The sequence below is a fragment of the Hippopotamus amphibius genome, chromosome 16 (assembly GCF_030028045.1).
Source record: "Hippopotamus amphibius kiboko isolate mHipAmp2 chromosome 16, mHipAmp2.hap2, whole genome shotgun sequence".
NCBI classification, from domain to species: domain Eukaryota; kingdom Metazoa; phylum Chordata; class Mammalia; order Artiodactyla; family Hippopotamidae; genus Hippopotamus; species Hippopotamus amphibius.
Window position 1 is genome coordinate 17,945,631 of NC_080201.1, and position 12,265 is coordinate 17,957,895.

The following is a 12,265-nucleotide window of genomic DNA, read 5'->3' on the forward strand; positions in this document are numbered from 1 at the left end:
AGTTCCCTGTGACCAGCGCGTGACTGAGCACTGCCAAGTGTGATTGGCTGGAGTCATTTGTGGTCTGATTGGTCTCAATGTCAGGCCATGACACTTGCTCACATGAGGTGTTCTGCAGTAACAGCTCCCTTAGGGAAATTAGTGTGGGCATTTTCAAAAAAGCTTTTTAACAAAACACGGCTTTGAGATATAATTCATCTGCCATACAATTTCCCAATTTAAAGTGCACGATTCAGGGAATTCCCTGGTGGTCCAGTGGTTGGGGCTCTGTGCTTTCATTGCTGAGGTCTGGGTTTGAATCCCTGGTTGGGGAACAAGGATCCTGCAAGCTGTGTGGCACAGCCAGTAAAATAAAATAAAAGGTTTAAAAATAAATTAATAGGAATGTCCCTGGTGGCACAGTGGTTAAGAATCCTTCTGCTAGTGTAGGGGAAATGGGTTCCATTCCTGGTCTGGGAAGATCCCACATGCTGAGGAGCAACTAAGCCTCACCTCCCTTTATTTTTCACCCTTGCACTTCCCACTTCCTAATGTAACATACATACCTCTCTAAAAATGTTTATTGTTCTTTCCTTCTCTGACTCTGCCATCCCCACCCCTGCCATGTCAGTGCAAGGAGGGCAGAGATTTTTGAGCATTTGGTTCCAGAGTCTGGCACAGTGCCAGGCATGTAGCAGATGTCAGTAGATATTTAACCAAGTTGTGTGGTTGAATCAGCCCATCCCAGGTTGCTCCCTTTCCTCTATTTCTCTCTCCTGATGCCAATAGGTCTTGGGGACACTCTCCGGCTCTTTGCTCCCTGCCCCAAATTCTCAGGCCAACTAATCTCCTACCTGGAGGGAGTGTCTGAAACTTCCTTTCAAGCTGCACTTTGGGTTAACATTGACATTCGAAAAGCCTCACATCTGTGTTTATCATCTGCCTCTCCTCTGGGCATGCCAGGTACACAGGAGTGACTAAGACTGTCACATCCAGAGCTTCCTTCCGAGGAAGAGGCCCTGGGGTTCTTTCTGCATAAATTTCTGTGGACTAGACCTCGGGCTCATTCATCATTCACAGGCAGATCCAGGTTTCAGGGGGCTGAAATTGCGGAGGCCCCCTTAAGGAAAAAAAACTCACAAAACTACAAGTAAAATATTAGATACCTAAATTAGTATTTATTTAGAATGGAAAATAAGTCACTACAAACCACAAATTTTAAAACAGTGATAAGTACCACAAACCACAAACATTCAGAAAATATTATTTTTATTCATGGATGGTATTGACACCTTCCTCTGATACCCTTTTTTTTCATGCATTTTTTGGCTGCAAACTCTTCAGTCTTCATATGATTTTATAATATTCTCTCCTGAGTTTCCTTCTCGTTTTTGATGAGTGACGTTTTGTTATTTTACATACATTAAAATTTCTTAAATGCATTTTTATAATTAAAAAATGAGTAAAATTTTAGATTGTCAAATTTGGGAAAACTACCAAATTTCTTTCACATGTAAGCTGAATAATTTCAGGGCACTCTGCATTTTCTTATGCAGTGACTAACCTTTGTTTTTTTTTTTTTAATCAAACAATTTTAATCAAGTTAATAGTAAGCACTAAAAGTGCAATTACACAAAAAGCCCCATATTTTACATGTTTAAATCGTTTTTTCACTGTCTTTACTTGTAAGGTGTTGAAGGTGGGACCCATTCCTGAATCTTCATTCTAGTGGTGGGATGAGGTGCGCATTGTTGTGGAGGGCCACCCACGGTGAACTTACAGTTTGTCCAAATGAATGCACAGGCAGGAGGTGGTTTTGTTGTTGGAGGATCATCAGTCATGCAGTGAAGTCAACGACAGCATTCGGGGTACCATGCTTCCGTCCACATCCCAGAATGCGTTTTTGCCATTCCTTTCAGTAGCATGCATGACCCACTGGTGACAGCCAAGAAACTGCGTGTTGTCTCCCCAGTATTTGTTTCCATTTTTGTCTTCCCCCACTAACGTACCAGCGCTCACATCATGTGCCCTGAAGAAAATCCATAGATAACCATGGAGGCCGCCCTGGCCACTGACCTGCTGCAGCCCAAGCTGAGTGACTAATTCTTGAGTTGATGATACTCATTAACCGGTTGAACACTGATGTCCTCATATGCATGTTATAAATTTTAGGTTATTTTCATCAATGTCTGTCTTTTATGTCAAATAGCAAGAGATTTAAACATAGAAACTCTCTGATAAATTTTATTTCACCAGAGCCCCACAAAAAAGAGAAATGTATGGTGTATTTGTTTGTATACACTGTGTATTGGTTAATTATCATTGTGTAACAAACCACCCCAAAATCCAGTTCTTAAAAACAACAAATATTTTATTCACTTATGATTCTGTGGGTCAGCATACAGGCTGGGATCTAGCTGGATGGTCCTCCTGCTAGTCTCACCTGGGATCAGTCATGCAGCAATAGCCATCCTGTGGCTGGACTGAGGCCGGATGGACTGAGATGGCCTCGCTCATATGTCTGGAGGTTGGTGTTGGCTCCTGGTTGGGTTCCTCTCTCTGTAAGGTCTCTCATCCTCAGGAAAGCTGGTTGGGCTTCTTCATACAGCAATGAGAGAGCTTCTTTATATAGCAAAGGTTAAGAACAGAAGTTGCAAGTTCTCTTTATTTATTTAGTTAGTTAGTTGCACCAGGTCTTAGTTGCAGCAGGTGGGCTCCTTAGTTGCGGCTTCCTGGCTCCTTAGTTGCAGCATGCAGTTTCCTTAGTTGTGGCATGTGAACTTTTAATTGCAGCACGCGTGTGGGATCTAGTTCTTTGACCAGGGATTGACCCCAGGCCCCCTGCTTTGGGATCGCAGAGTCTTAATCACTGTGCCACCAGGGAAGTCCCTGCAAGGCCTCGGCTTGAAACTCACACATCACTTAGTCAAAGCAAGTCACAAGGCCAGCCCACATTCAAGAGATAGGGACAGTCTCCATATCTTGAGGGGAAGAGCAACAATGTCACATGACAAAAGGCATTTGTACTGGGACGGGAAGAATTACTGTGAACATCTTTGCAAATGATCTACTACATACTACATTACTGAGTATATTTTTGACAGGAAAGCACTTCTGTTTTGGCTAGACAGTGATGAGAACTAAAATTGTCTGCTTACTATTTTATACATCTGATGAATGGAAGAATTTCCCACAGACTAGCTTCTGCTTCTCTACATTTGAAAGCTTGTTTTGTCTACCACCACATACTTCTGGTGCCAGATGCCGTAGGATTTGTTCATATCACCATAGGACCTCTGGCCTTGCAATCTTACATTGCAACATTGGGCAGCTGTGGTGTTTCTGAAACCGTTACTGTACCAGGAAGGCTAACACTAACTTAACCATACCTGGAAGTTACTACAAACCACATAAACATACCTCACTAAACTCAACTCAACTTCCTCTTAGTGACTAAATCCCCAAATTCCCAGGTCTATGCCAATGCCACCCAACTGCAGGAACAGTACAACAGAGGGGAAATCAGAGCGGAAAGAAACAGAAAACAACCAATTACAGTTAAAATATTTTACTTTTATAAATGTTCAAAAAACAACAACAACATATGACCATGTGAACAGATCACTAGGAACCTTTTCCTGGGTCTTAGGAGGGGCTTGTGTCAGTGGGCTTGAATTTAAGCCTCATTAGTTTCTCAGTAAATACCTGTGGTAGGTGGGATAATGACCCCTCCAAAGATGTTTACATCCTAATCTCTGGAACCTGTGACTATGTTACTTTCTAAGGCAAAAGGGACTTTGCAGATGTGATTAAATTAAGGATGTTGAGAAGGTAAGACTCTTTTGGATTATCTGAGTCAGCACAATGTCATCACAAGGGTCTTTATTCATGAAAGAGGGAGGGCCAGAGATGGAGAAGGAGATGCAATGATGGAAGCTGTCAGAATGATGCCCTGTGAGGAAGACTCAATCAATCATCACGGGCTTTGAGGACGGAAGAGAGTCATCACTCAAAGAAAGTGGGCAGCCTCTAGGAGCTGGACAAAGTGAGGAGATGAGTTTTTCCTGACAGCTTCCCTGGCAAGGATGCAGCCCTGCCAACACTGTGATTTTAGCCCAGTGAGACATGTTTTTGACTTCTGACTTCCTGAACTATAAAATAATAAATTTATTCTAAGTCACCACGTTTGTAGTCATTTGTTATGGCAGCGATAGAAAACTAATACAATATACTTCTGCTTTCATTTATTCAGCAAAACTATATCAAACACCTCCTATTTGATGGGTAATGGGCACAGGAGACCCTGAAGTGAATAAGCAGATGAAGTCTGGGTCCTCATGGAGTTTATATTCTAGTGGGAGAAAACAGATAAAAACCAAATAAAAATGTAATATGTCATGTCGTGTTGAGTGCTGTGGAGGAGTCCAAAGAAGGGTAAGAGACCTAGAAACTGACGGAGCTCGGGGTTTGGGTAGGGATGGAGTAGTGGGCTCTAGATGACCAGGGAAGCCTTCTTCAATAAAGTGACATCTGAGCAGACACATGAAGTGAGTCATGTGAGTCTCTGGGGGAGACCATTTTACACGAGGGGAGAGTAAGTGCAAAGACCTTGAGATAGGAAGGCACTTTGTGTATTTAAGGGACAGCAAAGAGGCTACAGTGGCTGAAACGGGTGAACAAGGGGAAGAGAAGCAGAAATTGAGATTATAGATACGGGAGAGAGAAGAGGGCCAAATTACGTGGGGTCTTGAGGCCATAGCAAAGATTTTAACTTTTACTCTGAGTGAAATGTGAAGTCCCTGGAGTCTTTTGAGCAGAGGAGTGATGGGATTTGACTGAAACTAAAAGGATCGATCATTGCTGGCTGGCGAACACAGTGGAGAGGAGCTGGGATGGAAGCAGAGAGACCAGGGTAGAGGCCCCTGCAGTAATCCAGGCAAGAGATGATGAAGTTTGGCCCAGTGTGGTAGCAATGGAGGTGGTAAGTATAGGAGTCTGGGTATATGTTGACGGTACTGATATATAATTTGCTGAAGGATTAGATGCGAGTGTGAGAAGAAGAGAGGAGTCAAGGAACTCCAAATATTTTGGCCTGAGCAACTGGAAGAATGTAGGTGACATTTACAGAAACGAAGGCTGCGAAGGAGAAGGTATAGTGGGAAGATTGATGTTCCAGTTATCTATTGCAAGAAAAAAAAAAAAAAAGCCCAAACTTAGTAATTTAACAACGATTTATGATTTCTCTTGACTATATGGGTTGAATCTGGTGGCTCTTCTGCTGATCTTGCTAGGATCAGTCAAGAGGTTGAGTTATCTGATAGCCCGTTTGGGGCTGGAAGGTCCAAGGTGGCCTCCCCTACATGGCTGGAGCCAGGGCCAGCTGCTGGCTGGGATGCCTCACTCAGCTCTCCCCGTGGGCTCTCATTTTTAGTAAGGCTAGCCTGAACTTCTTTGCCATGGTGGCCTCAGGGTTCCAGAGTGGGAGAGTAAAAGCTGCAAAGCCTCTTATGTCCTAGGTTTTGGAAGTCACACTCCCATCACTTTCTACTGATAAAAGCAAGATACAAGGCCAGCCCAGGTTCAGGGGTGGGGGGGGGTGTGTGAAGAAATTACTGCTCACATTGCAAACAGGCATGGGCACAAGGGAGGTGTGATTCACTGGGACTATTATTATAACAATTACTACGATGAGGAATTGGTTTGTGGGCACATTAAGTCTGAGATACCTCTTACACATCTGGGTGGAGATGTTGAGTAGGCAGTTGGATACATGAGTCTGGAATACAGGAGAAGGGTTCAGGCTAGGGATGGTATAAATTTGGTAACAATCCTATGGTAATTATATCTGACACCGCAGGAAATAACCAAGAGAGGGAGTGTAGATTGAGAAAATGTTTTAGGAACTCAGCCCTGATGCATTTCAACTTTAAGAGGTTGGACAGATGAGGACAGACCAACAAAGTCGACTAAGGAGGTAAGAGGAAATGGAGGAGAGAGTGCCATTCTGCAATTAAGGAAAGAAAGTTTTGTAGGAGCAAAGAGTATCAATGGAGTCAAATTCTGCAGCTGACAGATTGAGCAAGATTAGGACTGATAAATGACCATTCAGTTTCCTACAGCGGAAATCACCAGTGAGCTTTATAAGAGACATTCCGTGGACTACTGGGGCAAAAGCTTGATTGGAGTTGGTAAGAGAAAGGATGGGACACATGGAGACACATGTTCAGACAAGCTTTTCAGGAGTTCCCCTGCCAAAGGGAGCAGAGAAATGAGACAACGGCAAGAGAGAGAGGTAGGGTCAAGATAGGAATTGTTCACCAACATTTTATTAATGAAAAATTTCAAACACCAAAAAGGTGAAAGAATTTTATACACTGAACACATGGACCACCACCTGGATTCTTCTGCTACATTTTCATATACTGTACTTGCTTTATCACATATATGTCCCTCTATCTAACTATCCATCCCCAAGATAGGTTTTAATTTTTTTAACATTGACACATTACAGCAAGACTGAAGGTTTCTGGGAAAATTCAGTGGGTGGAGCAGACTCATGATGCAGGAGCAGGTTGGGGAAGGAGTATGAATACAATGGGCTGAGTGGGAAAGGAGTTGGGATCTAGTGCTGAGTAAGGGACTGGCCTTCAAAAAGGAGCACAGACAGAACAGTCATGGTTACCGGAATGAAGGCAGGGCACAGGCGTATGCGTGCGGGTGTGGGAGCTCGTGGAATTTCTCCTCTAATGAAGTCATCAGCTGAGAGTGAACACAGGGGGCGGAGGAAGTGTTGTAAATTAGAACAGAAAGAAAAAAGGTATGAAATAACCTTCTAGGAGAGTGGGAGGGTGAATGGTCTAAGAAATACAGGAAGATTGCCAAACAACCCCGGGGGCCATCTGAAGTTAATGATCAGGCATTCAAAATCAGGCAACATGGGTTTCAGTTTCCTTCAGCCCTATTCAGCTGCGTGGGTGCAGGTACAGGGCCTAAGAGTTGGATTTAATAATTTTTTTTTTCCAAGTGAATACAGAAGAGGGGCAAAGAAGTTGAGGATGTACCTAAAAGAATGACAGTAATGCTGGACCATGTAAATTCAAGCCACACAAAGAGGGAATTGAGGACATGACAATGCAAAGGTAGTGGGATAAAGAGATTGCAGGTCCCAAAAGGGTCAAAGAATTGCTGGAATAGGAACAGCGGAAGAGTGGGCTGGAGTTGGACGTAGCAATTAGTGAGCAGGATGCTTGAAACTGAGATTATGGAGCGGCTGAAATTATTGTAACGATAAGGTCAAGGCTATGGCCATGGGAGTAGTGGCTGAGGTGAGGTAGAGGACATGTTTATTGGGGGAAAACAGATGAGGGAATTGAGCAGTTTTTAAAAACAGCTTTACTGAGATATACTTCACATGGCGTATAATTCACCCATTGAAAGTGTACAATTCAATGGTTTTTAGCATATTCACAGAGTTGTGCCAATCCATCACTAAAATCAATTTTCAAACATGTTTATTACTCCCCAAAGAAACCCATATCCTTTGGCCATCAATTTCTATCTCCCCACTTTCCCCAGCCCTGGGCAACCACTACTCTGCTTATAGTATCTATGGACTTGCCTCTGGACATTTTATATCAATGGAATCTTATAATATGTGGTCTTCTGTGACTGGCTTTTTTCACTTAGCCTGATGTTTTCAAGGGTCATCCTCTTTGTTAATACTGGAATGACTAAAAACCTATGATTCTTGGTGTTGGAGAGGAGGACAGTAATCCGGAAGTTAAAAACCTTCAAGGAAAGAGGAGTGACCCACTGTCAATGGAGTGACCCAGTGTCAATAGATGTCTGCCGTAAGGGGAGGAAGAGGATGGTACAGTCTGATGAAATCAGAATCAAAGTCAGCTCGAATAAAAAGAGGTTTGCTCTGGGGAGTCCAATGAGAGAAGATGATAAGGCTGACTATAAGGAACCAGAACCAGAAAGTCAAGAACCAAGGCTGTGCCCCCAGGGCCACCAGGCTCTCTCTCGTGCTTGTCTCTCCTCTCGCCGCCCCTCCCCTCTCCCTCACCCCACCCACCATGGCCTCCAAACCTCCGACACACCACAGCCTTTCATTTCACGTGTGTTGCATTGTCATCTAATTGACTTCATCTCCAGGTCCTAAATTTCCAGGACAGGGAACACGATTGGCTCAACGCAGCCTGAGAGCTGGTGTCCCCCTGGTTCTGTTGTCCACTCCCGGTTCAGTCAGTCATGGCCCGAGTGGTCATGGTGGGGTCGTGAGACAACACGGCAGCTCAAGCAGTGGGTTGAGATCCTCTCAGCACTGACGTGACTGAGGAGAGGAGGAGCAGCCTCAGTGGCTCCCTGAGGAAGCACAGATGTCAGAGAAGAAGGTAGGGCAGCTGGGCTGAGATGGCCCCGGTGATGCTGCGGTGGAGCTCAGGGCTCCGTGCCACCTGCGGGCTACCCCAGCCCGGGGAGCAGTTTCTGGCTCTTCCACACTTCTCCATCCATCCTGGCAATAAACCCTCACTGCTCCCACACGGTCGTCTGGGCAGGCAGGATGCTGCCTTGCTGCCTGAGAAAGCCTGGCTAATACACTCTCCTCGCACAAACCAGTGCTGGGGGATTTGCTGAGGCCTTTTCCTCTCATTTCACAGAAACTTCAGCAGGGAGAAACTGAGATCAGTCCAACCACAACCCTGCCAAAGCGCCTAAGCTGATTCTCATGGAGGAGAAAATAAGAGAGAGAGGAAAATAAGAAAACAGAAAAGGACTCTCCGAATTTGGGGAGGGGGGAGGTGTTGAGGGTTATTTTACTTTTAGAAAGTATTATGATAAAAAATAAATACCCAACTCCAGCCACTTTCTGCCTTCCACGTGGGAGCAGGGAAATACCCAACTGCAGTGCACCCTAAGCGTCACGTGCCAGCTGAGGGGGGAGCAACTGAGAAGCACGTGAAGGTCACAGTCCAGGTGTACTGGCTCATGAAAAGACCGAGACCTAATTGTGGGACTACAGAACGCTTCTCCAACCCCCACACCTTACCAGCTTATTACTTAACCTAGTTACAGAAGTTCCTTTTACCCAATATATCACGTCTGGAGATATACACATCTCTCTTTCAAACTAAAAGGCAAAAACACCGTTTGAAGAGACAAAGCAAGAATCAGAATCAGACTCAGACTCAGAGATGACAGGGATGTTGGAATTATCAGACCAGGAATTTACAACAATTATGATTAATTGCTAAGGGTTTTAATGGATAAAGTAGACAACATGCAAGAGATGGGCAACATAAACAGAGAGCTGGAAATTCTAAGAAAGAGCCAAAAAGAAATGCTGGAGATCAAAAACACAGTAACAGGGACTTCCCTGGTGGCGCAGTGCTTAAGAATCTGCCTGCCAATGCAGGGGACACGGGTTCGAGCCCCAGTCCAGGAAGATCCCACATGCCACGGAGCAACTAAGCCCATGCACCACAACTACTGAGCCTGCCCTCTAGAGCCTGAGAGCTACAATTACTGAGCCCATGCACCACAACTACTGAAGCCCACTCACTCTAGGGCTCGTGCTCTGCAACAAGAGAAGCCACAGCAATGAGAAGCCCTCACACCACAATGAAAAGTAGCCCCCACTTGCTGCAGTTAGAGAAAGGCTGCACCCAGCAACGAAGACCTAATGCAGCCAAAAATAAATAAATAAATAAATAAATAAATAAATAAATAAATAAATAAAAGAAAAAACAAAAACACTGTAACAAAAATGAAGAATGCCTTTAGTAGGCTTATTAGTAGACTGGACACAACTGAGGAAAGAATCCTTGAGCCTGAAGATATTCCACTAGTAACCTCCAAAACTGAAAATCAAACAATGAGAAAACAGAACATAATATCCAAGAACTGTGGGACAACTACAAAAGGTGTCACACATCTGTAATGGGAATATCAGAAAGAGATGAGGAGAAAAAGGAACAGATAATATTTGAAACAATAATGATGGAGAATTTCTCCCAAATTAATGTCAGATACCAAACCACAGATCCAGTAAAGTCAGAGAACACCAAACAGGATAAATGCCACCCCTGCATCCCTAAAAGGAGGTGATATGCACCTAGGCATATCATTTTCAAACTACAGGAAGTCAAAAATAAAGAAAAAAATCCCAAAAGAAGACAGAAGGGGAAAAAAAGTCACTTACAGAGGATCAAAGAAAAGAATCAAATCTGACCTCACCCCAGAAACCACTCAAACAAGAAGAGAATGGAGTGAAATTGCTGAAGTGTTGAGAGAAAAATTCCACCAACTCAGAATTCTGTATCTTGTGAAATTATCCTTCAAAAGGGAAGGAGAAATAAAGATTTTCTCAGACAAAAATTGAGAGAATTTGTTGCCAGTACACCTAGCTATATGCTGTCTACAAGAAACCCACTTTATTTATTTATTTTACTTATTTATTTTTGGCTGCATTGGGTGTTCATTGCTGTGCGCAGGCTTTCTCTAGTTGCGGCAAGTGGGGGCTACTCTTCGTTGTGGAGCATGGGCTCTAGGCACATGGGCTTCAGTAGTTGCAGCACTCAGCCTCAGTAGTTGTGGCTAGCAGGCTCCAGAGCGCAGGCTCAGTAGTTGTGGCGCATGGGCTTAGTTGCTCCGAGGCATGTGGGATCTTCCCGGACCAGGGATAGAACCCGTGTCCCCTGCATTGGCAGGCAGATTCTTAACCACTGCACCACCAGGGAAGCCCAAGAAACCCACTTTAAACGCAAAGACACATTCAGATTAAAGTAAATGGATGGAGAAAGATATACCATACGAACACTAATCAAAAGAGAGCAGGGGTAGCTATATTTATTTCGGACTTCAGAGCAAGGAAAGTTATCAGGGATAAAGAGGGGCATGGCATTATGATAAAGGGGTCAATTCTCCAAGAAGATATAACAATCCTTACCATATAGATGCCTAAGCATCAAGCATCAAGATATGTGAGGCAAAAACTGATAGAACTGTAAGGAGAAATAGATGAATCTACTATTATAGCTGGAGACTTCAACACTCCTCTATCAGAAATAGACAGGTCCAGCAGGCAGAAAATCAGTAAGGACATAGTTACAAAGTCAACAACACCATCAATCACTATCAATATGATAAACATCTATAGACTACTTCATCCAACAACAGCAAAATATATATTCTTCTCAAGCTCATATGAAACATTTACCAAGACAAACCACATTCTGGGCCATAAAACACATCTTACTAAAATTAAAAGGATAGAAATCATACAGTGTCTGCTTTCAGACTCCATGGAATTAAACAAGAAATCAGTAACAGAGAGATAGCTGGAAAATCCCCAAGTACTTAGAGATAAAACAACACACTTCTAAATAACACACAGGTCAAAATTCAAGATAAATTTTAAAACATTTTGAACTAAGTGAAAATGAAAACACAACTCATCAAAATTTGTAGAATGCAGCAAAATTTGTGCTTAAAGGGAAACTTATAGCACTGAATCATATATTAGAAAAGAAGATTTAAATTCAATCACCTAAGCTTTCACCATAGGAAGCCAGAAAAACAAAGGAAAATTATTGTTTCATTTTGTTTTGCCCATGCCACGTGGGATGCGGGATCTTAGTTTCCTGACCAGGGATCGAACCCATGCTTCCCACAGTGGAAGCATGGAGTCTTAACCACTGGACCACCAGGGAAGTCCCTAAGAGAAAATTAAATCCAAAATCAGGGGAAGAAAAGAAATAATAAAAAGTAGGGCAGAAATCAATGAATTTGAAAATTGGAAATCAATAGAGAAAATCAACAAAACTAAAAGCTGGTTCTTTGAAAAGATCAATAAAATCAATAAGCCTCAAGTTAGATTAAAGAAAAAAAAAGAGAGGATACAAATTTCTAATATTAGAAATGAAAGAGGGGCCATCACTACAGATCCCCAGGTAATTAAAAATAAATCAAGGAGGGGCTTCCCAGGTGGCTCAGTGGTTAAGAATCCGCCTGCCAATGCAGGGGACACGGGTTTGATCCCTGCTCCAGGAAGATCCCACATGCTGTGGAGCAACTAAGCCCGTGCACCACAATTATTGAGCCTGCGCTTTAGAGCCCGTGAGTTGCAACTATTGAGCCCATGTGCTGCAACTACTGAAGCCCACATGCCAAGAGCCCGTGCTCCACAACAAGAGAAGCCACAGCAATGAGGAGCCCGCGCACCAAAACGTAGAGTAGTCCCCACTCACAGTAACTAAAGAAAGCCCACGCACAGCAAAAAAAG

The 12,265-nt window shown here is 43.4% G+C and overlaps 1 protein-coding gene and 1 pseudogene across 3 annotated transcripts in view; both read right to left on the reverse strand.

The window, feature by feature from the left end:
• CDH3 (cadherin 3) overlaps positions 1-12,265 on the reverse strand; it is a 99,688-nt gene that overhangs the window by 63,869 nt on the left and 23,554 nt on the right. The gene's annotated exons all lie outside the window — the stretch shown is intronic.
• On the reverse strand, positions 1,659-6,655 carry LOC130838928 (NADH dehydrogenase [ubiquinone] 1 alpha subcomplex subunit 12-like; annotated as a pseudogene).